This window comes from Scyliorhinus canicula, chromosome 3 (genome assembly GCF_902713615.1).
Source record: "Scyliorhinus canicula chromosome 3, sScyCan1.1, whole genome shotgun sequence".
Classification (NCBI taxonomy): Eukaryota; Metazoa; Chordata; class Chondrichthyes; order Carcharhiniformes; family Scyliorhinidae; genus Scyliorhinus; species Scyliorhinus canicula.
Window position 1 is genome coordinate 158,154,568 of NC_052148.1, and position 23,712 is coordinate 158,178,279.

At 45.1% G+C, this 23,712-nt stretch overlaps 1 protein-coding gene and 1 long non-coding RNA gene across 3 annotated transcripts in view; one reads left to right on the forward strand and one right to left on the reverse strand.

Annotated features, from left to right (window-relative positions):
• LOC119963056 overlaps window positions 1-564 on the reverse strand; it is a 39,025-nt gene extending 38,461 nt beyond the window's left edge. The window contains exon 1 of the long non-coding RNA XR_005460019.1: window positions 403-564. This is a non-coding gene — a long non-coding RNA (uncharacterized LOC119963056). The remainder of the gene's footprint in view (window positions 1-402) is intronic.
• The window catches only part of LOC119963054 (LIM domain-binding protein 2), a 659,146-nt gene continuing 635,885 nt past the window's right edge, over window positions 452-23,712 (forward strand). The window contains exon 1 of one of the 2 annotated variants that reach the window (XM_038791570.1): window positions 452-572. The gene's annotated coding sequence lies outside the window, so the exon portion shown is untranslated. Of the gene's footprint in view, window positions 638-23,712 lie in introns of both variants that reach the window. The other variant, XM_038791569.1, reaches the window with a different exon arrangement.

Genomic DNA, 23,712 nt, shown 5'->3' on the forward strand with positions numbered 1-23,712 from the left:
ACAGCTGGTAAAACAGAGCAAGGGACAAGAACAAAGATATGAGAGAATGATGTGGGGGACATAAGAGACAATGACAGAGATGGGGCAGACAATCAGGATGACACACTCTTATGAAATAAGGGACACTGATTGTGGGCAGGGGGCCATTGGTTCAAACTGAGAGGGATTGAGTTGAGGCCACAATAGCACGGTCAACTAAAAATATAACTTACCTTGCTGTGTCACATTATTATCTGCCCTGCTCACTCACTTGCAATCACGCTGAAACCCAGTTACTCAAACGCACCCTGGAGGGTCATTCTGGGACAAAAGACTTCCCATGGGACAAATAGTTAAAACGCGGGACAGTCCTCTGAAATAGGGGACAGTGGGCGGTTGGATGTGCACACGTTGAGCACTAACCTGCAATTGCGGTCTGTATATTTGCCATGAGTGCGCGCTTGCCCTGGATACCCCTGCCTCTCCTCTCTGGCGCGCCCCCGGCCGCTCTGTCACTCAACTGTTCCCCGGCCGCCAGGTGATCGATCCGAGACTTTCAGTGAGGAAAGGCCCAGGCAGGAGAAGGAGCAAAGGTAAAAACAGAGACGGCGGAGGAAGGAGGTGACCGATTCTCGGTGAACTGCAGCCGTTGCTAAAGGTGCGAATCTGATACAGCCTCCGCCTGGCGGAGGGTCAGCTCAGGGATTGAGTGGAACTTGCGGGGGTCAGCCGTGCAGCACTCACACACACGGTCAGCTGATGAAATCCACACCCAGGCTTATCCCCGGCCTGGCTCTGTGATTTATCTGACCGGGGTGGGCGAGGATGAGCCGGAGCTCTAGCTAGCGAGCTGCTCTCTGAGCGACACAAAGTTCCAAACCCTCTGCAGCTGCCAGTGTGCAAAATAGGGGCATTTCTGCAATCAGTAATACTCATATCAGCAAAGGGTGTTATTCGGTTTAAATTGATGCATTCTTTAAATTTCTGGGTAGCTGGGGGTGTGCACGCACCTTCTGAGGAGGTAAAGTTTTCAATTACTTAACGGCGCCCAGTGCAGTGCAGCTCCAGTTAAAACTTCGGAGCTCACTTTAAATGTTTCCATTTATTGGATTCAACCTTTGTGTGTCTTTTTATTCAATTGTTTTAGATAATTCCTTATTAGAGGCACTTTAGAAAAATATGACCGTTTTTGTCCTTTTCAGATTTAGTTATAGTCTTACTATAAAGTGAGTCCACTTGGGCAGAGAGCTATAAGAGCAACCCTTAATGCACAGAACCACCTCCCCGGGATGTTTAACTTTTTTAAAAAAAACTACCTGCCACCAAGCTGTTTTTTAACCAAAAGTAGAATACTACTAAATGCTGGAAATCTGAAAGCAAAAGCGAAAATGCTGGCAACAGTCAGCAGGTTGGACAGCACCCGTGGAGTGAGAAACAAGAGTTAATGGCGATCCGACTGAGGACTCAAGTATGGGTTTCTTGGACTTTGTGCAGGTTTTTCTGACTGACCGGTAGACTACCGGGAAAACCCGCAGCACGAGGGTGCAGCTAAGTTGCATTGGGAAAAAGAAAAATATTGCGCTTTACAGGGGGAGATATTGTTGTGGTGGTGGTGGGGTGAGAGCTCACCATGGGAGAGCGTGGGGGTGGGGTGGAGAGCGATGGGGAGACATGTAGCAGTAGCTATGCTTGGGGGGCAGGGGCGCAAGCAGTGCTGTAAATCTTATGGGTCCAGTCTTTCTTGCTTTCTCCCCTTCTGAGATTCTTTATCTGAAAGCCTTTTTCGGAAGCTTGGGAAACCTGGCTGAAAGTAGTTCAAATTAAAACGGTTCTTGAAATTGAGGTGTGCAGTCACCATTAAAGCCTCCCGTACCAGCCTCCCCGGACAGGCGCCGGAATGTGGCGACTAGGGGCTTTTCACAGTAACTTCATTGAAGCCTACTCGTGACAATAAGCGATTTTCATTTTCATTTCATAGCTGTACCATCTCTGGAGATCAAAATCAACATCCTGGGGGTTATCATTGATCAGAAACTGAACTGGACTAGTCATAATAATACTATGGCTACCAACGCACTTCAAAGGCTAGGAATCCTACAGGGAGTAACTAATTTCCTCTCTCCCAAAAGCCTGTTGACCATCTGCAAGGCACAAAGCATAGTCACCACTTGCTTGGATGAGTGCAGCTCCAATAACACTCAAGAAGCTCAACACCAGGGTGGCACAGTGGTGCAGTGGTTATCACTGATGCCTCACGGTGCCAAGGACCCTGGTTTGATCCCGGCCCCAGGTCACTGTTTACATAGAACATACAGTGCAGAAGGAGGCCATTCGGCCCATCGAGTCTGCACCGATCCACTTAAGCCCTCACTTCCACCCTATCCCCATATCTCAATAACCCCTCCGAATCTTTTTGGACACTTAGGGCAATTTTAGCATAGCCAATCCACCTACCCTGCATGTCTTTGGACTGTTCATGCAGAGTTTTCAAATTCTACCCGTGTCTGCGCGTGTCTTGCCTCACAACACTAAGATGTTCAAGGTAGGTGGATTGGCCATGCTAAATTGCCCCTTAATTGGGAAAAATAAAACTGGGTACTTTAAAATAATTTTAAAAAAAAGAAGCACAACATCATCCAGGACAAAGCAGCCTACGTGATTTCCAGCCCTTCCACAAACATACAATCCCTCCACCACCAACCAACAGTGGCAGCCATGTGTACCATCGACAAAATGCACGGCAGTAACTTTCCAAGGATTAGGCGGCACCTTCCAAACCCACAACCACCACCATCTAGAAAGACAAGAGCGGGCAGCACGGTGGCCTAGTGGTTAGCACAACCGCCTCACGGCGCTGAGGTCCCAGGTTCGATCCCGGCTCTGGGTCACTGTCCGTGTGGAGTTTGCACGTTCTCCCCGTGTCTGCGTGGGTTTCACCCCCACAACCCAAAAATGTGCAGAGTAGGTGGATTGGCCACGCTAAATTGCCCCTTAATAGAAAAAATAATTGGGTAATCTAAATTTAAAAAAAAAAAAAAATAGAAAGACAAGAGCAGCAGTTATCTGGGAGCCCTACCACCTGGCGGTCCCCTTCCAAGTCACTCATCATCGGGGTGGCACAGTGGTTAGCACTGCCTCACAGCATCACAGCCTTGGGTGACTCTGTTTTGAGTTTGCATGAACTCCCACGTCAGCATACGTTTCCTCCGGGGGCTCCAGTTTCCCCTCGCAGTCCAAAGATGTGCCGGTTACGGGGATTGGCCATGCTAAATTGTCCCTTAATGTCCAAAAGGTTAGGTGGGGTTATGGGGATAGGGCCTACCTAGGGTGCTTTTTCGGAGGGGCTGTACAGACTCGGTGGGCTGAATGGTCTCCTTCTGACCTGTAGGGATTCTATGATCCTGACTTGAAAATATATCACTGTTTCTTCACTGTCACTGGGTCAAAATGCTGGAACTCCATCCTTAACAGCACTGAGTATACCTACACCTCAGTGACTGCAGCGATTCAAGAAGGCAACTAATCACCACCACCTTCTGAAGGGAAACTTGGGATGGGCATAAATGCTGTTCTAACCAGCGACGGCCACATCCTCTAATTGAATTTTTAAAAAATTGTCATCATTCTGTCCCACCTCCACTAAAATGAAAAATAGGTGGATTGGGATCTGATTTGAAAGTTTAACCTCTCATTTAACCAAAACCCACGTATTTTTGGGTTTAAAATTATCCCAAACTTTTCATATTGATGATCTTTCATCAGAACTACCAGCTCTTAAGAGATTTCGGCAAGTGCATGGAGCCTGGGAAAGGAGTCGGGGAAGAACAAAAGGTCATCTGTGATTGGGTGGAGAATGGGGGGAATCATATGATGGAGGTACTGCTGGTGCAAGGGGCAATAATGAGCGAAGTATTGAAACAATGGATGAGTCTAGAGGAGGTGTACTGCAGAATAACAAAGGAGGGGGGAAACATGGAAAATAAGTTAAGGGAAGAAGACTCCTTTGACTTGAGATTGTGCCAGAAGAAAGGCATGTAACCCAGGGGCATGGATCATCCTGCTACCCAGATATGGATAGGGGATCTCAACCTCAAGAACAAGCACACTTTTTGTTATGGAGCAGCTATTGAAGAAAATATTCACATTCCTGGCAATAAAGTACTAGAGACGTCTGTTCCAATTGTTGATTCCAATTGGTACCCAACAGTCTGGGTGATGCTAATTTTGTTCTGGACTCTCCTTTGTGGTTGTAGCATTTTCTTTTCACTCCAGGATTGTGGCCATTGTTGGAAACTTGTGCGCTTATTGTCTGTACCAAGTTGCCTTGAGAATTTGACAGTGGGCCTTCTATTTGATCTGTTCTGATAGTAGTTTGATATAATGGAATGACTTACTAGGTGACTCCAGAGGGCGGTTAAAAATCGCTCACATTATTGTCGGATTGGAGCTTTGTAAATTTGATGCATCTCCTCACATCAGATACTGAGCTGGCCACTAAAACAACACTTTTTGAATCTTAGTGCTAAGCAGGAACATGATGTTAAAGTTGCAATATTAATGCAAGCTAAAATTTTGATATGGAAACATGTCTATTCTGCATAACTCATTTTTTCCAAGGAAATCTTATGGGAAATATTGACTGATTAAATGTCATTTTTGAAAAAATTATTTGCAGATTTGAAATGTGTGCGTTTAAGACACACCTGTTGCTCATATATTGAGATTGTGCTGATTGACCAAAGTCAAATTCATAATTTACCTGGCGTGATGAGTTTTGCAATTGTACTGCTGGTTTCAATCTTCCAGTTTGAATGTGATTTTTCTGCTATTGTACCAATAATGAAACAGTGAAGGCTGGCGCTTTTGTCCGATGGTTCATGACAAGGAAAATGGTGTGGACTGAAAATAATAATCATGATTAACTGATACTCATTCTTCATGTTATCACATCACTGAACATACACTTAAACAGAACAGCATTAGTTATTATGAATTGATGTAACTGACTATTCAGAACTGATTAACTGTTGGGAAGGTTTGATATGTAGGATAGTGTGCATCAAACTTGTAAAATGATTGAAAATTCTGGGTCTTGCTGTAGGAAAATAGTTACCATAAGCATACTTCAAAAACATTGCACAATAACATTATTTTGCAGTCCACATTTATTTTTCTTAAACTGCAGTTATTTTGTTATTTCAAAAGTTATTGATTGCTCCCACTTCAAAACATAACATGGTTGAAACTGTTATTGTTTTGGGAATGTCTTTTAATTTTCTGGATCATACATGCATTGGCTTCTATTCTTGCTCCCACGTCATTACCTCTGGTGCCCCCAAGGGTGTATCCTTGGGCTTCTGATTTCTCTTCTACATGCTGCCCCTCAGTGGCATTATCCAAAAGCACAGTGTTAGCTTTCATATGTATAGTGGCGATGCCCAACTCTATCTCACCACTACTTCTTTTGACTCTGTTTTATTATCAGATCGCTTCTCCAAAATTCAGTACTGGATGAGTCCAATATTTCCCTCAATTAAATATTGGGAAGACTGACGTCATTGTTTTTGGTCCCTGCTCCAAACTCTGTTGCCTGGCCATGGACTCCGTTCCTCTCCCTGATAACAGGGCAGTACGGTAGTATAATAGTTAGCACTGTGGCCTCACAGCGCCAGGATCCCAGGTTCGATTCCCTACTGGTCACTGTGCGGAGTCTGCATGTTCACCCCGTGTCTGCATGGCTTTGCTCCGGGTGCTCTGGTTTCCTCCCACAGTCCAAAGACGTGCAGGTTAGGTGGATTGGCCATGCTATATTGCCCTTTGTGTTCAAAAAGGTTCGGAGGGGTTATTGGGTTAAGGGGATAGAGTTGAAGTGAGGGCTTAAGTGGGTCGGTGTAGACTCGATGGGCCGAATGGCCTCCTTCTGCACTGTATGTATGTATGTATGCTCTATTAAGAGTCCTAGAGGTTGACCAGCACAGAAAAGGCCTTTCGGTGCATTGTTTCTGCGCTGGTCAAAAACAACAACCTAAGTATTCTAATCCCATTTTCCAGCTCTATGCTTTGGCATCAGAAGTGCACATCTAAATACTTCTTAAATGTTATGAGGGTCTCGGCCTACCATTCTTTCAGGCAGCAAATTCCCAGCACCCTCTGAGTGAGAAAGGTTTTCTTCACTTCCCTTCTAAACCTCCTGCCCATTAATCTATGCCCCCCCGGCCATTGATCCCACCACCAAGGGACAGTTTCTACATCTCAGTCACGTCACCCCTCAGTCTTCTCTGCTCCAAAGAAAATGACCCAATCTATCCATTCTCTTGTTATAGCAAAAACTCTGAACCCAGGCAACATCCTCCTAAATCTCCTCTGCACCATTTCCAGTGCTATCACATCCCTCCTACAATTTGGATTCCACAACTGCACACAATATTCTAACTGTGACCTAACCAATGTTTTGTACAGTTCCAACATAACCTCCCTGCTCTTAAATTGTAAGCATCAGCTAATAAAGGCAAGTACACCATATGCCTTCTTAACCACTGTATCCACCTGCCCTACTACCTTAAGGGACCGACTGAGGTCCCTCTGATCCTCAGTGTTTTCCAGGGTCCTGCGGTTTATCATGTATTCCCTTGCCTTATTTGTCCTGCCCAAGTGCATCACCTCACTTATCAGAGTTGAATTCCATTTACCACTGATCAGCCCATCTGACCGTCTATACCCTCCTGTTATCTTAGGTTGTTATCTCCTCAATATTTCCCAACCCCCAATTTTTGTATCATTTTTGAAGCCAGTCTGTTTGAAAATGTGATTTAGACCTGAGCTAAGCTTCTGACCTGAAATTTGCACCATCACTTAGACCATTTACTTCAATGTCTGTAATATTGTCTGACTTCATTGTTGTCTCAGCTCATCTGCCAATTCATGTCCTAGACTTGACTATTACAACACATTCCTGGCTGGTCTCTCACATTTCGCCCTCTATAAACTTCCTACCATTCCATGTCTTAACTCACACCCAAGTCCAGTTCCTGTCATGTGGAATTTGTCAAATGCCTTTTGCAAGTCCATGCATAGCACAACTGCATTGGCCTTCTCGATCTTCACTTGTACTTAATCAAATAATTCAGCAAGTCAGTTGAACATGATTTGCCTTGACCAGGTGACTATTAATTTTGACCTATATAACCAAATTTTGACCTATATAACCATTTCTATAAACCTTTCTCCCTATGCAGTTAAACAGACTAGTCTGTAGTTCCTGGGCTTATCCTTATACCCCTTTCTGAACAATTTTTCTGTCCACTGGCCCCTTATGTCCAAGGAAGATTAGAAAATTGTTGCCAAGATTGGAACATTTTCTCCAATTTCCACTCTTATTCCGTCAGTGTCATCGGAAACATCTGATGGGGACCTGGTGATTTTTCAACCTGCAGAGCCTTTCTGTGACGTCTTCTTTGTAATTTTTAGCCATCCAGTGTCTTAACAAACTCCTCACTCATTCCTTGGTAATCTTCCTTGGTAAAAACAGATGTAAGTAGTCATTTGGTTCCTTAGCTGTGCTCTCTGCTTCATAGGTTCCACCCCTTTTTTTTTTTACCACTCTTTTACTATTTATGTGCCAATAAGATTATTTTGGGTTCCCTTTATGTTCGCTTTCAGTCTCTTCTCATCCTCTTTTTGCTTCTCTTATTTTGTTCACTTTCCTTCTGAACTTTTTATGTTCAGCTGGGTTTGGATTTGTATTATCAACCTGACATCTGTCATACACGCCCTTCTTTTGTTTAATCTTACTTTCTGTCTCTTTCATCATCCTTTAGTGGCATACTCAGTCATAATTACTGTGAATAACCTCTCTCACCCTGGAAACTAATTTTAGAATCTAATATGTCATTCCCTCCATTCCATGATAAACCTACATATTCTCTCTCTTGTTTACAGTTTGTTTAGATATTCCAGATTCTCCTTTAATCTTCGGTATACACCTCAATCTTTATTTCACCCCTTGTTGTAAAATGATTAAAAAATGAAATATAATCAGTGCTTTTAGCTTCCTGGTTTGCTGTTTGTGAGGATACTTCAGTCTAATTGGGTGCTCAGTCCGCTTGATGACATCACTGTTCATCAGTATCAGAGATCCCTATCAGTGGTGCCAGAATTAAATGGCACAGTAATAGAGGAAATACATGCCACAGCATCACTGAGGTCAACAGTGCCTGCTGCTGAATGCAAAATCTGGACCAATTTTGCTTATTACCAGTGTTTGAATTTTTTTTGTGTAAAGCAGCACTTATGCTTGAAGGAAAGGAAATAAAAGAAATAATAGTTACTATGGATATGGTTACAGATGGTTTTGAGCAAAATCCAGATTCCATGTCAGCACAGAATACATTCACACTTTATCCTTGTGGGTTCATTTCAGAAATAAATTGGAGAACAAACTGCAAATTACAATGCAGGGTTTCAAAAAGGCATTTCTTTTGCAGACTGACTGACTTACACAACATTTCTTTATTTTGGGAAGAAAATATTTTATGTTTACAGTTTGTTTCTAAAATTATTATGTTTCAGTCTGGAGTCTGATCATGCCAAGTTTCTTGTAGGTAAATTGTAATATCATTGTTATTGATGTAATTATCTGTTTAACCAGACCGTATGGTGTGCAAACAAAATTTTGGCCAATGCAAACAAATTTTACATAACCTAAAGTGCAATATAGTTCAGTGTCTTTCAATACATTACGTGACCCTCTGTGTGGCCTCATTACACATCCAATTAAGGGTATTCTGATGGTCCCTGGATGAGATTGTTAATTTGTTAATTCCCAATTTTGTTATGGTCTGGGTGAGGAGGGATGAGCTGGCTTCCCTTCTTTATTCAACCCCCTTGGTTGGTCACTTCAAGGTTAATTTAAAAAGGATCCATCCCTTCCCTTTTAGATACCTTTTCCAGTCCAAATGTATATGTTTTTATAAGGAGCCAATTTAACCAGGCTTCCTTCCATCAAAGAAACTAAAACCCAAGAAGAATAATGAAAAACGTGGCACTCATACATACCGGTCAGAAATGAGAAGTTACGAGTCCAAATTAATATTCAAAAATATACAAGCCTGTACTTGGCTTGCCCATGAAGTGAGAATGGTAGTATGTTGCAGCCGATAAATTGGGTGATTCTGGTAGAGCTGATTTTGGCAGGTTCAGAGTTAGTTGGAGATACTTGGTTTTTACATAGAATTACATAGAATTTACAGTGCAGAAGGAGGCCATTCGGCCCATCGAGTCTGCACCGGCTCTTGGAAAGAGCACCCTACCCAAGGTCAACACCTCCACCCCATAACTCAGTAACCCCACCCAACACTAAAGGCAATTTTGGACACTACGGGCAATTTATCATGGCCAATCCACCTAACCCGCACATCATTGGACTGTGGGAGGAAACCGGAGCACACGGAGGAAACCCACGCACACACGGGGAGGATGTGCAGACTCCGCACAGACAGTGACCCAAGCCGGAATCGAACCGGGGACCCTGGAGCTGTGAAGCGATTGTGCTATCCACAATGCTACTGTGCTGCCCTATTTTGATGGGGTAGTTGAAGAGGCTCTCTGATTTTCTTTGAAAGGTGGCTTCTGCAGCGCTTTGCCTCCAACAGCAGAGAAAGAGAGAGCAGCACGGTAGCATGGTGGTTAGCATAAATGCTTCACAGCTTCAGGGTCCCAGGTTCGATTCCCGGCTGGGTCACTGTCTGTGTGGAGTCTGCACGTCCTCCCCGTGTGTGCGTGGGTTTCCTCCGGGTACTCCGGTTTCCTCCCACAGTCCAAAGATGTGTGGGTTAGGTGGATTGTCCATGCTAAATTGCCCGTAGTGTCCTAATAAGTAAGGTTAAGGGGGGTGGTTGTTGGGTTACGGGTATAGGGTGGATACGTGGGTTTGAGTAGGGTGATAGTTTCTCGGCACAACATCGAGGGCCGAAGGGCCTGTTCTGTGCTGTACTGTTCTATGTTCTAGAGGAGTGATCATCACCTGCAAGCTGAAGGGGTGGTGACTGGCTTTCTGCTTGCTCTCACACACCACCAACCCCAGAACACCAAATTGTGAACCAATTTTTCCTGTGTATTCTGGAAGGAAATAAATTATGACTTGCATCCAGAAACCATATTCTTTCATCCCAGACTGTTTGCACATTCTGGAGATATAAATCAACACGAGGTGGGCTTTTGACTGCTGAGATATACAAATCCGTATTTTGTCTCTCCAACCAGAGGAGATTAATGTTTGGTCATGTGCATCTTTTCTATTCCTTTTAAAGTATCTCTGTTTGAGGAAGGCCATGACACCTTCTCAGGATCGGGTGGTCACTGTAATCCACATAGGGATTATCCAGAAACGTGGTAATTTTTTGCTCAGTGCCTTAGCTTTTACTTCTTTTAAAAAACACAAGTCTTCCTTTTTTTTGGAAGTGTTTTAATAAAATTTTTAACATTTTATACAAAATTACAAAACATACAAATAAATACATTTAACAAAACACGTTTAACGAAACACCAACACCATACAAAATCACCCCCCCCCCCCCCCCCCCCCCCCCCCCCAACAACCTTGCAACTCATGAAACAACAAAAACAAAATAGAAAAGAAACTTCTCCCAGCTACTCATCGGCCCCCCAAAACAGCTAACATTGTCCGATCAGCCTGGTATGGCAACTCAGCCTGGTATGGCAACTGCTCGGCCCAGGACCGCAAGAAACTTCAGAGAGTTGTGAACACCGCCCAGTCCATCACACAAACCTGCCTCCCATTCATTGACTCCATCTACACCCCCCGCTGCCTGGGGAAAGCGGGCAGCATAATTAAAGACCCCTCCCACCCGGCTTATTCACTCTTCCAACTTCTTCCATCGGGCAGGAGATACAGAAGTCTGAGAACATGCACGAACAGACTCAAAAACAGGTTCTTCCCCACTGTCACCAGACTCCTAAATGGCCCTCTTATGGACTGACCTCATTAACACTACACCCAACAAATCCAATCCAATTCTCTGAAGTACAGTATAAACAGCTGCCATCTCCGGTAGAACCCTTCAATTGACCCCCTCACGGTGTATTTGACCGTCTCGAGATGCAAAAACCCAAGTCTTCCTGTAAGTAATTTGTGGCTGTAATCTGCTCTTCATGACACAAGTTATATGCTTCGTGTCAAACATACAGTCCGAGGACTTTTACACACATTTGCGGCATCTCAGCATACTTTGGTATGAGGGTCGTAGACCAGTGCAACCTTTCCCCATTGAGTCTTTGCAGCATCTGCCCTGAGCTTTAAGTGTATCCACCTCTGCATAGTCATGGACCTTGGAATGTGCCAGTCTGCAACATTTGATTGTGAACAGCTCCTTGCATTGGAAAACCAGCATGATTCAGGCAAACTTAAGAGCCGATCATCGAACTGACAGCCTTTCAACGGGAGTTGAAGTTCCTTTAGTTTCTGCCCTTGAGAACAGCCTGTAGAGCACAGAACTGGTTAGTTCTGTTGGATGATGTCTACTGTGTGTGATGGAGCATAATGCCAAGGGTGTAAGTTCAATGCCCATACTGACTTAGGTTGTTTTGGGGCCTACCTCCCCAATTTATCCCGAAGTGATATCATGGCATAGATTGTGATTAGCAACCCACGGACAATGAGGACACGACAGTGCATTATGGGAAAGAGTACTCATTTACAGTACACCATCTTTCTTATGATGCACTAAATTTCATTTTGAGTAATTGCTCACTTAAATAAATGTTGTCTTTCCCCAAATTATCAAGTTTTCCGAAACGGCTTGTTATTATCCTCAGATTTAACTCTACTGTACAATGTTAATTAGGATCATTTACAAATAGTACCAGAAATCATGGAACTGATTTATAAGATACTCTACAAGGATCAACTGTCCAAAACGTATTACTAGTGATCTCTTCTCTCTCTCTCTCTCTCTGATGCATTGGGTAATTTAGAACCCATTTCACAACTTTTATACATTAAATCATTGACGTTCAATATGATTTATTTAAAATTCAAGGTATGTAACAAGCGCTGCCTTGGCGTGGCTTACCAATTATTCAAGAAACTCTTAAATTTGTTGGTGAATTATTCACCATAAATTTATGTTACTGCAAATTGTTTAATTCACTCCTGTTAAGTGGTCTAGAATTCCCTTGCTGTAGATGTCAAACAGACAGGTTTATAATCTCCAAGATTTTGTTTAACATTTCAAAACTTGGAACAGTTTTAATTATTATTCCAGTTGCTGTATTAAATGAGCAGCACCAATTCAGCTTGGCTGGGGAAATCAGGGCTTTTAATAGCAATCAGGTGATTTTAAGTAGATTTTTCCCATCGCAGACTCTGTATTTCTAAATCAGCGGGAGAAGTAGTTGTTATCTTTGTCTCATCAAATTTACCATTCATGTCGTACTGGTATTTATTTTTGAATCAAGAAATGAAGAGGAAATAGAGTGGCAGCTTTTTCTTTCCAAGAACATATGTCTTTTTAAATGGCATCATATTCATTATGTGAGCATGCTGAAAATGTGATTCAGTAATCAAAATAAATCAATGAAGCTAAATATTTACTCTATCAGATTCAGTGTGTGGGACATTGTTGATTATCTGTAACTCGTCAAACTGGACACCACATATGTTTCTCAGAGTCAGGGTTTCCCTGAGCTGTTTTCCTCTTCCGCTCTCATGGCTCTCTTAACTTTAAGAAGACCAAATTAGAGGTTATATGATATGAGCGCAGGAGTGGCTTCATTTCCATGGGCTCTGGCTCTGCTCATCTTGTAATCCTTTATGTTCTAGAGTCAGACAGAGGTCTACAGCACAGAAAAGGCCCTGCCCACCGTGTCTGTGCTGTTCAAAAGCAACCACCTAACCATTCTAATTCCATTTTCCAGCACTTGGCCCATAGCTTTGTATGCCTTGTGGCATCGGAAGTGCACATCTAAATATCTCTTAAATGTTATGAGGGTCTCTGCCTCCACCACCCTTTCAGGCAGCGAGTTACAGACTCCCACCACCCTCTGGGTAAACAAATGTTTTCTCACATCCCCATTAAACCTCCTGCCCCTTACCTTAAATCTATGCCCCCTGCTTACTGATCCCTCCACCAAGGAGAAAAGTTTCTTCCTGTCTACTCTAATCTATGCCCCTCATAATTTTATACATCTCAATCATGTCCCACCTCAGTTTCCAAGGAAAACAACCCCAATCTATCCATTCTATCTTCATAGCTAAAACTCTCCAGCCCAGGCAACATCCTGGTAAATATCCTCAGCCCCCTTTCCAGTGCTATCACATCCCGTCTACAATGTGGATTCCAGAACTGCAAACAATACTCTCGCTGTGGCCTAACCAATGTTTTATACAGTTCCAGCATAACCTCTTTGTTCTTAAACTCCAGGCCTTGGCTAAAAAAGGCAAGTATACCATATGCCGCCTTAACCACGATATCTACCTACCCTGCCACTTTCAGGGACTGGTGTACATGCACACTCTCTGACCCTCCTTGCCTTCCAGGGTCATGCAGTTTATCATGAATTCTCTTGCCTTGTTTGTCTTGCCCAAGTGCATCACCTCACATTTAGCCTGATTGAATTCCATTTGCCACTGATCAGCCCATCTGACCAGCCTCTCAATATCCTCTTTTAACCTAAGGCTATCCTCCTCACTATTTACCACCCCACCAATTTTCGTCTCATTCGTGAACTTACTGATTAACACTTCTACATTCATGTCCAAGTAATTTATACAAACCGCAAACAGAAAGGGCCCCAACACTGATATTTGCGGGACCCCACTGGACACAGTACAAATTTTATATTTATCTTTTCTTGGGATATATGTCATTTGCTAACTCCCTAGAGGACCCTGATTGGTGTTTTGCGAAGAAGAGCTGAGATAAATTGTGGAAAATCTTTGTTTGACTGTGGCAGTCAGAGTGGACTGGAGTGGGGCTCAGCTTGCAATGGCGTTGTTGCTGGTGAGTGGGCTTTCACTGTGACAGTGTTGTATGCATGATGGCCGCCATTGAGAATGTTCTTGCATGAAGACCCCGGCTCTATGGTGCAGGTCTTTGAAGCTCACTTTGGAGATTTGCAAGGTGTCCTTGGGAGAATGGTGGAGGTGCATGAGTTGTTTCATTTGGAAGAGCACTTTCCCTGGTAAGGGCCCGCCTTCGAGACTTTGAGATCCTGCTGTCTGGCGTATTATTTATCCTGACCGGTTTGGGAGGTAGGAGTCAGACAAGGTGCGTCTGTGAGCATGATTCCTGGCGAGAAGTGGGGGGTGAGTTCCCGATTGAGTTTGAAGATTGGCTGCCTTGCTTTGTTAATCTTCATTTGGAGGCGGGGTGTACAGGGAGGTTTGACAGAGTATCTGATCTTTGAGGTCGAGGGTCAGTTGGTCCCCCGATTACTGGCTTTATATTATCCTATCCTCGATGCTCATTGAGGTTTGAGGTGGACGAGCAGGTCAAGTCATCCAACCTCCCTCCCCGGTGGGGCCGAGGCTGTGGGTTGCTTGGGTATCAGAGCAGTGGCATGGTGGAAGTGAAGGTGCTTCGTTTGTTGGAATCCTTGAGAGCCCGGAGGAGCGTTCATTGATCCTGTCTTGGCATTGGCCTCCTCGGGCAACATAGATCAAGTCATTATCCTGCAATTCTTTAAAAATCCTGGACATTACTCCCTTGTGATTATGTTGTTGATTATTTATTGTTGTCTTTTCTCCTGAAAGGAATTTAAAAAATAATTAATTTTCAATTAAGGGGCAATTTAGCGTGGCCAATCCACCTACACTGCAGATATTTGGGTTGTCGCGGTGAGATCCATGCAGATGTGGGAAGAATGTGCAAACTCCACAGGGACAGTGACCCGGGGCCGGGATCGAGCCCGGGACCTCGGCGTGAGGCAGCAATGCTAACCACTGCATCTCCATGCCGCTCTGCTGTTACGCCATTGTTGACCTCCCCACCGACTTGGGACTTGCCCTATCTATCCTCAGCTCCAATACACAATTGAAACCCTCACCATAATCAGCTGGTGAGACCCCAAGTCCGGGATCGCCCCCAATAGCCTCTTTATGAATCTGGTATCATCCCATTTGGATGCATACACATTCACCAACACCACCGGGGTGCCCCTAGCCCCTCACTCACTATCACAACCACCCCCCTCAGGTTTCAGCATTTCCTTGGCCCCCGTAAACCCCGTTTTCTTGTTCAACAATATGGCAGCTCCCCATAACTTTGAGTCAAACCCAGAATGAAACACTTGCCCCACCCACCCCTTCCTCACCCTCATCTGATCTTTCACCCAAAGATGAGTATCCTGCAAGAAAATCACTGTGTGGAGTTGTCATATTCTCCCTGTGTCTGCGTGGGTCTCACCCCTCACAATCCAAAGATGTACAGACAGAGTGGCCTGGATTGGCCACACAAAATTGTCTCATAATTGGAAAAGTTTTATAAAAAAGAGAGAATGGCGTGAGAGGATGGGGGTAATTGATCCGTGGAGGTTTGGGCACCCAGGAGAGAGGGAGTATTCTTTCTTCTCGTAGGGTTTATTCCAGGATTTACTTTTTTGTGGTGAGCCGGGACTTGCTGATTGGAGTGGAAAGTGCAGAGTATGTGGGAATAGTGATTTCAGACCACGCTCTGCACTTTCGTGACACGAGTCTTCATTTGGGTCAGGCACAGAGGCTTGGGTGGAAGTTGGATTAAAGGCTTTTGGCAGACAAGGAGTTCTGTGGGAAGGTGACGGTTGCGATTAAGAATTATATGGAGCTCTGTCAGAATGGGGAGGCATCGGCAGCCACATTTTGGCAAGTCTTGAAAGTGGTGGTTGGGAGTGTGGGGAAATTATTTTGTTCAAGGCCCATAGAGAGGATAAGTAGGGAGGAGCATCGGACACTATTGGACAAGATAGTGGAGGTGGATAGGAAGTATTTGGTGGCCCTTACGAAGGAGTTGTTGGTGGAAAGAAAGAAATTGCAGGGGCAGTGTAACCGGTTGACGACGGGTAGGCCGGTGGGTCAGCTATGGCAGGTGGGGGGGGGTTACAGTATGAATATGGAGAGATGCGAGTCGCATGCTGGCCTCCCAGCTGTAGCAACAGGCAGCTTTGAGGGAAAGTCTTCAGGTGAGGGCGTGTGAGGGGCGCGGTGGAATTTGGTATCAGATCCGGAGAGGATAAATGAGGTGTTCAAGGTCTTTGATGAGGGACTGTACAGCGTCGGTGGGGGAGGTGGTGGATATGGCGTGTTTTCTGGATGGGCTGGACTTCGTGGAGCTGGAGGAGGGAAGAGGTAGCCGCTGGAGGAGCCGTTATGGCTAAAGGAGGTGATGGAGTGTTTTGGCATGATGTAGTCGGGAAGACGCCGGGGCAGGTTGGCTTTCCAGTGGAATTTTATAAGCAGTTCGTGATGGAGTTGCCCTCCCCACATTTTGGGCCTGTTTAGTGAAGCAGTGAAAAAAGGGGTGTTGCTGGCTACGTTGGAGCAGGCGCGATTTCGCTGAAAAAGGGGAAGGTCCCATTGGAGTGTGGGTCTATAGGCTTATCCTGCTGCTAAATACGGATGTGAAAGTCCTGGCAAAGGTACTGGTGAGAAGGTTGGACGGGTGTGTGCCGGAGGTGGTTTCGGGGGACCAAACGGGCTTTGTGAAGGGGAGGTGGCTCTCTCGTAAAATTAGAAGGTTACTGAATTTTAGGAGGTTACTGAATGTAATTAAACCTGTCAGGGGAGTGAGTGCCGGTGATGATCGTGCCCATGGATGCGAGAAGGCCTTTGACAGGGTAGAGTGGAAGTATCTGCTTGAGATTCTGGGGAGGTTTGGGTTTGGGCTGAGGTTTGTGGTGTCGGTTCAGTTGTTGTATGCGTCTCCCATGGCAATTGTGCGAACAAATGAGAAAAACCTGGGTATTTTGGGCTGTATAGGGGGACAAGGTAGGGGTGCCCGCTGTTGCTGCTGTTGTTTGCGTTGATGATTGAGTCCTTGGTGATGGCTCTTCAGGCCTCGGTTGAGTGGCGGGGGATTGTGAGAGGGGGGTTGGTAGGGAGTAGCAGGTGTCGTTGCACGCCGGTGACCTATTTGTGTTGGAAAGCATGGGCAGAATCATGGGCCTACTGGGGATGTTTGGGTCTTTTTCAGGTTATAAATTGAATGTAGGGAAAAGTGAGGTGTTTCTGGTGAATGCTGTGGGCAGGGAGAGAGCCTGGGTTCTCTGTCAAGGGAGCCGTTTTGGTACGTGGGCCACAATGCATAGGTGGAACTGGACGGGGTTGGTGGAGGCGATCAAGGAGGACTTTAAAAGGTGGGATACGCTGCATCTGACAGTAGCGGGGAGGGTGCAGGTGGTGAAGTGAATGTGCTTCCAAGGTTCCTGTTTGTGTTTCAGTCCCTCCCGACTTTTCTCCCAAGGCCTTTTTTCAGAAGGTGGATGGGCAGGACTGGGGATATATATGGGTGGTTGGGAGAGCAGGGCAAGACATTAGTGAAAAGGATCAAGCTAAAATGGGAGGATGAGTTAGGAGGGAGATAGGATGGGAAATTTGATATGAGGTAATGCAGCGAGTGATCTCAACCTTCCCATGAGGCGCAAGAATTGGTTTGATACAATTTAATGTGGTCCCCATGACTCGGGTTCAGATGAGTGTTTTTTCCCCGGCAGTAGCAGACGTGTGTGTGCAGTATGGGAGGGGGCGGGCGAATCATGCTCAGATGTTCTGAGGCTGTGAATAGTTGGAGAACGTTTGGGAAGTGGTGTTCGGGACTCTTTCGAGGATTGTTGGGGTTGAGGTGAAGCCGGACCCTGTGGCGGCGATCTTTGGGGTGGCACATGTGCCGGAGCTGCTGGAGGGGAAGGGGGACAATGTTGTGGCCTTCACCTCTCTAATTGCCCAGGGACGGATATTTGGCTGCGGATCTGTATGAATTTCTCAGGTTGGAAAAAATCAGATTTGCCTTCAGGTGGTGAGAGAGAGGCTTTGAGGTACGGCGGAGGCCGTTCATGGCTATATTTGAGTAGCTGCTGCGGGGAGTGGGGGGGGGGGGGGGGGGGGGGGGGGGAGAGGGGCGCGGTATTCAAAGGAGAAAAATGTGCAAACTGTGTACTTTGATTGGATGTTAAGCTCGTGTTATTTTGTTGAATGTATTTGGGATAAAATATCATTAAAAAAAAAAAGTTGCAGAGTGTGGCAGATATTTATAACTCCCCTTTAGAACTGGGGTTTTTGCGTAGTTTCTTTGCTTTGTTTCCTTTGCAAGAATGTGTATAAAGAATCCATGATTGGTTCCTGCATGGGTGCAGATGAGTTTGGTATCTGAGATGAGGAGGCTGTGATGTGTCTCGTCTCATAGAATTTAGTGTAGAAGGAGACCATTCAGCCAATCGAGCCTGTACCGGCCCTTAAAAAGAGCCCCCTTTCCCAAGCCCACACCTCTACCCTATCCCCGTAACCCAATAACCCCACCCAACCCTTTTGGACACTAAGGGCCAATCATGGCATTGCCAATCCACCTAACCTGAACATCTTTGGACTGTGGGAGGAAACCGGAGCACTCGGAGTAAACTCGCGCAGACACGGAGAGAAAGTGCAAACTCCACACAGATAGTGACCCGAGGCCGGAATTGAGCCGGGACCCAGGAGCTGTGACACAGCAGTGCTAACCACTGTGCCATGTCATGGGTTGAACTCCCGTGGTAAGAAGCGCCGTGGGAGGGTGTGTACAATATTACCATGTTTTTGTCATAATATACACCAGTATATCATGGTGCAGACACATACTGATGGACATACACTAGGACCAATCAACATGCACAAACACCGCAGCCAATCACCAGTTAGAACACACGCACTATAAAGGCAGAGGGCATCACTTTTCCCGCTCATTCTGGATGCTGCCTCTCAGAAGCACAAGAGCTCATCAAGTATAGTACAGACTAGTATAGGGCAGCACGGTAGCATTGTGGATAGCACAATGGCTTCACAGCTCCAGGGTCCCAGGTTCGATTCTGGCTTGGGTTACTGTCTGTGTGGATTCTGCACATCCTCCCCGTGTGTGCGTCGGTTTCCTCCGGGTGCTCTGGTTTCCTCCCACAGTCCAAAGATGTGCAGGTTAGGTGGATTGGCCATGATAAATTGTCCTTAGTGTCCAAAATTGCCCTTAGTGTTGGGTGGGGTTACTGGGTTATTGGGATAGGGGGAGGTGTTGACCTTGGGTAGGGTGCTCTTTCCAAGAGCCGGTGCAGACTCGATGGGCCGAATGGCCTCCTTCTGCACTGTAAATTCTATGATCTATGATAGACTCACACCACGTGCTGAATAATTCAACTGGTTTGGACAGGCACAGGTTTCTAGTTAAACTAGCATCGTGTAAACCCACAGTTATCGTATGTTTATTATTTTATAAGTAGTTAATAAAATAGTGTTGAACCTTCTTCAGTGTTGGTGGCACATGTCTGCTTCACAAGTTCACAGTGCCCAACACTTTTTTCATGCCTTTATCCTGTTTCTCCCTTGGTCTCTGGTGGGGCTTATAGATGATGTGGAGATGTCGGCATTGGACTGGGGTGGGCACAGGAAGAAGTCTTAGAACACCAGGTGGAAGTTCAACAGATTTATTTGGAATCACGAGCTTTCGGAGCGAAGCTCCTTCATCAGATAACTAATCTGGTGTTGTAAGACTTCTTATGGGGCTTATAGAGGCATCTAGCTATGCCTAATGATTGTATTGAGCCAATTATAATGTTGCTCTCCTGTTCCTTCTGTATTTGTGTATGTTGAGCAATATTTCCTTTGCTCACAGCGATGTATTTGTCTGTAGCTCTGTTGGCGTTGTTTGCAAAAATGTAAAATCTTAAACCTTTTTTTTAAAAAGACCAAATGATTAGCAATTTTGAGTTATCTATTCTCTTTATCACAAGCTTGAGATCAATATGACTCCAGTTTATCATTTGTTCAAAGTTAAAGATGAAATAGAACATAGAACATAGAACACTACAGCGCAGTACGGGCCCTTCGGCCCTCGATGTTGCGCCGACCTGTGAAACCATCTGAAGCCTATCTGACCTACACTATTCCATTTTCATCCATATGTCTATCCAGTGACCACTTAAAAACCCTTAAAGTTGGCGAGTCTACTACTATTGCAGGCAGGGCGTTCCACACCCCTACTACTCTCTGAGTAAAGAAACTGCCTCTGACATCTGTCCTATATCTCTCACCCCTCAATTTAAAGCTATGTCCCCTCGTGTTGGTCATCACCATCCGAGGAAAAAGACTCTCACTGTCCACCCTATCTAACCCTCTGACTATCTTATATGTCTCTATTAAGTCACCTCTCAGCCTTCTCCTCTCTAACGAAAACAACCTCAATTCCCTGAGCCTTTCCTCGTAAGACCTTCCCTCCATGCCAGGCAACATCCTAGTAAATCTCCTCTGAACCCTTTCCAAAGCTTCCACATCCTTCCTATAATGTGGTGACCAGAACTGCACGCAGTACTCCAGGTGTGGCCGCACCAGAGTTATGTACAGCTGCAGCATGACCTTGTGGTTCCGAAACTCAATCCCCCTGCTTATAAAGGCTAGCACACCATATGCCTTCTTAACAGCCCTATTAACCTGGGTGGCAACTTTCAGGGATTTATGTACCTGGATGCCGAGATCTCTCTGTTCATCTACACGACCAAGAATCTTGCCATTAGCCCAGTACTCTGCATTCCTGTTACTCCTTCCAAAGTGAACCACCTCACACTTTTCCGCATTAAACTCCATCTGCCACCTCTCAGCCCAGCTCTGCAGCTTATCTATGTCCCTCTGTATCCTATAATATCCTTCAGCACTATCCACAACTCCACCGACCTTCGTGTCATCTGCAAATTTACTAACCCATCCTTCTACACCCTCTTCCAGGTCATTTATAAAAATGACAAACAGCAGTGGCCCCAAAACAGATCCTTGCGGTACACCACTAGTAACTGAACTCCAGGATGAACATTTGCCATCAACCACCACCCTCTGTCTTCTTTCAGCTAGCCAATTACTGATCCAAACCGCTAAATCACCTTCAATTCCATACTTCCTTATTTTCTGCAATAGCCTACCGTGGGGAACCTTATCAAACGCCTTACTGAAATCCATATACACCACATCAACAGCTTTACCCTGATCCACCTGTTTGGTCACCTTCTCAAAAAACTCAATAAGGTTTGTGAGACATGACCTACCCTTCACAAAACCGTGTTGAGTATCGCTAATCAACTTGTTCTTTTCAAGATGATTATAAACCCTATCTCTTATAACCTTTTCCAACATTTTACCCACATGTTCCCCATTCATCTACATAATTGCTTCCTACCAGTTGATATAGTTTTAGGAGAACAGGATTATTCGCTGGTGTCACCGTCTCTGGCAGTTTCCTATAAATTGCCATGAGTAATGCCTACAAGAGATCTGATGGTTTTAATTAAAGGAGGCTGGTAACATGTTAACTATAAATGCGGTTGGCTTTTACTGTACAGTCAGTTAGAGAAGCCAGTTCATTATTTTGCCACCTGTAGTGACTGATTTTGTACCCGTCAGTCTTTCATAAACTCTGCTACCCTGTAGTCTTTTTTAAGTTTTTCATTTGTTGTCTACTCTGTAAAGTTTCTCCCCGTCAGCTTCTAAAGACTTTGGCTGAACTGTGTGCTTGGGTTCTGTCATGCATTGGCTGCAGGATCATATTTGAGAATATTAAGAGGAAAATACAAATAAATATCTATCAACTCTATCTATCAAACGGGCAGCACGGTAACCTTGTGGATAGCACAATCGCTTCACAGCTCCAGGGTCCCAGGTTCGATTCCAGCTTGGGTCACTGTCTGTGCGGAGTCTGCACATCCTCCCCGTGTGTGCGTGGGTTTCCTCCGGGTGCTCCGGTTTCCTCCCACAGTCCAAAGATGTGCGGGTTAGGTGGATTGGCCATGATAAATTGCCCTTGGTGTCCAAAATTGCCCTTAGTGTTGGGTGGGGTTACTGGGTAATGGGGATAGGGTGGAGGTGTTGACCTTGGATAGGGGGTAGGGTGCTCTTTCCAAGAGCCGGTGCAGACTCGATGGGCCGAATGGCCTCCTTCTGCCCTGTAAATTCTATGTAAACTCTAATGTTCCAATCTCTCAACTCGTAAAGCCTGAAAGCATTCCGACCACTCACTAAAACAAATTGGAAACACATTGTTTTTGCTTGCATTTTGATATCCCAACATATCAGTAATGGTAACCAATTTTGGGAATTTTGCTAGTAAAAATGTTAAAAGCTGTCCACCAAAAATCTTTGACCAGTGGCTGATCCGTGTACTGTTTTTGCAGGCAGATGGCAAATAACAAAGTGAAAGTATGGTAAAATCCTTAACATCCACAGCTGGAGTTGAGTCTTTGCTTGTGTTGTGTTTCATATTTCAACCGTTGGTCTGCACTTGCATGTACTGTAGCGACGTTTCTATGGGATCTTTGAGTAAGAATTTGTTGGAGATTCATGTCAAGCCAAGTATTTACCCGAGTTGTAACAAACGCATACAGGTAAAGCATGCTGCACATAATCAGGGATATTGTGCAGTGCACAATCTACAGTGCAGAAGGAGGCCATTTGGCCCATTGAGTCTGCACTGGCCTTTCAAAAGAGCACCCTACTTAAGCCCATGCCGCCACCCTATACCTGTAACCCAGTAACCCACCTAACCATTTGGACACTAAGGGGCAATTTTGCATGGCTAATCCACCTAACCTGCACAGCTTTGGACTGTGGGAGGAAACTGGAGCACCCGGAGAAAACCCACGCAAACACGGGGAGAAAGTGCAAAATCCACACAGTCACTTGAGGCTGGAATTGAAGCCAGATCCCTGGAGCTGTGAGGCAGCAGTGCTAACCACTATGCCCGTTTTGTTGAATTTCTTTTAGCTTCTTGACCATCATTTCAGACTGGAATGTTCCAGTGAGAACAAACCGAGTTTATTCAACTGCTCCTCATAGCTAATGCCCCCCATACCAGGCAACATCCTGGTAAATCTCTTATGCACCTTCTCTAAAGCCTCCACATCCTTCTGGTAGTGTGGCGACCAGAATTGAACACTATACTCCAAGTGTGGCCTAAGTAACGTTCTATACAGCTGCAACATGACTTGCCAATTCTTATACTCAATGCCCCGGCCAATGAAGGCAAGCATGCCGTATGCTTTCTTGACTACCTTCTCCACCTGTGGCTTTCAGTGACCTGTGGACCTGTACACCTAGATCCCTCTGACTGTCAATACTCTTAAGGGTTCTACCATTCACAGTATATGCCCTACCTACATTAGACCTTCCAAAATGCACTACCTCACATTTGTCCGAATTAAACTCCATCTGCCATCTCTCCGTCCAAGTCTCCAAATGATCTAAATCCTGCTGTATCCTCTGACAGTCCTCATTGCTATCTGCAATTCCACCAACCTTTGTGTCGTCTGCAAACTTACTAATCAGACCAGTTACATTTTCCTCCAAATCATTTATATATACTATGAATAGCAAAGGTCCAGCACTGATTAAGGGGCTGAAGGTGTAGTGGGAATGTGAGGAAAAACTTTTTTACCCAGAGGATGGTGGGAGTTTGGAATTCGCTGCCTGAAAAGGTGGTGGAGGAAGAGACCCTCATAACAGTTCAGAAGTAGTTAGAAGTGTAC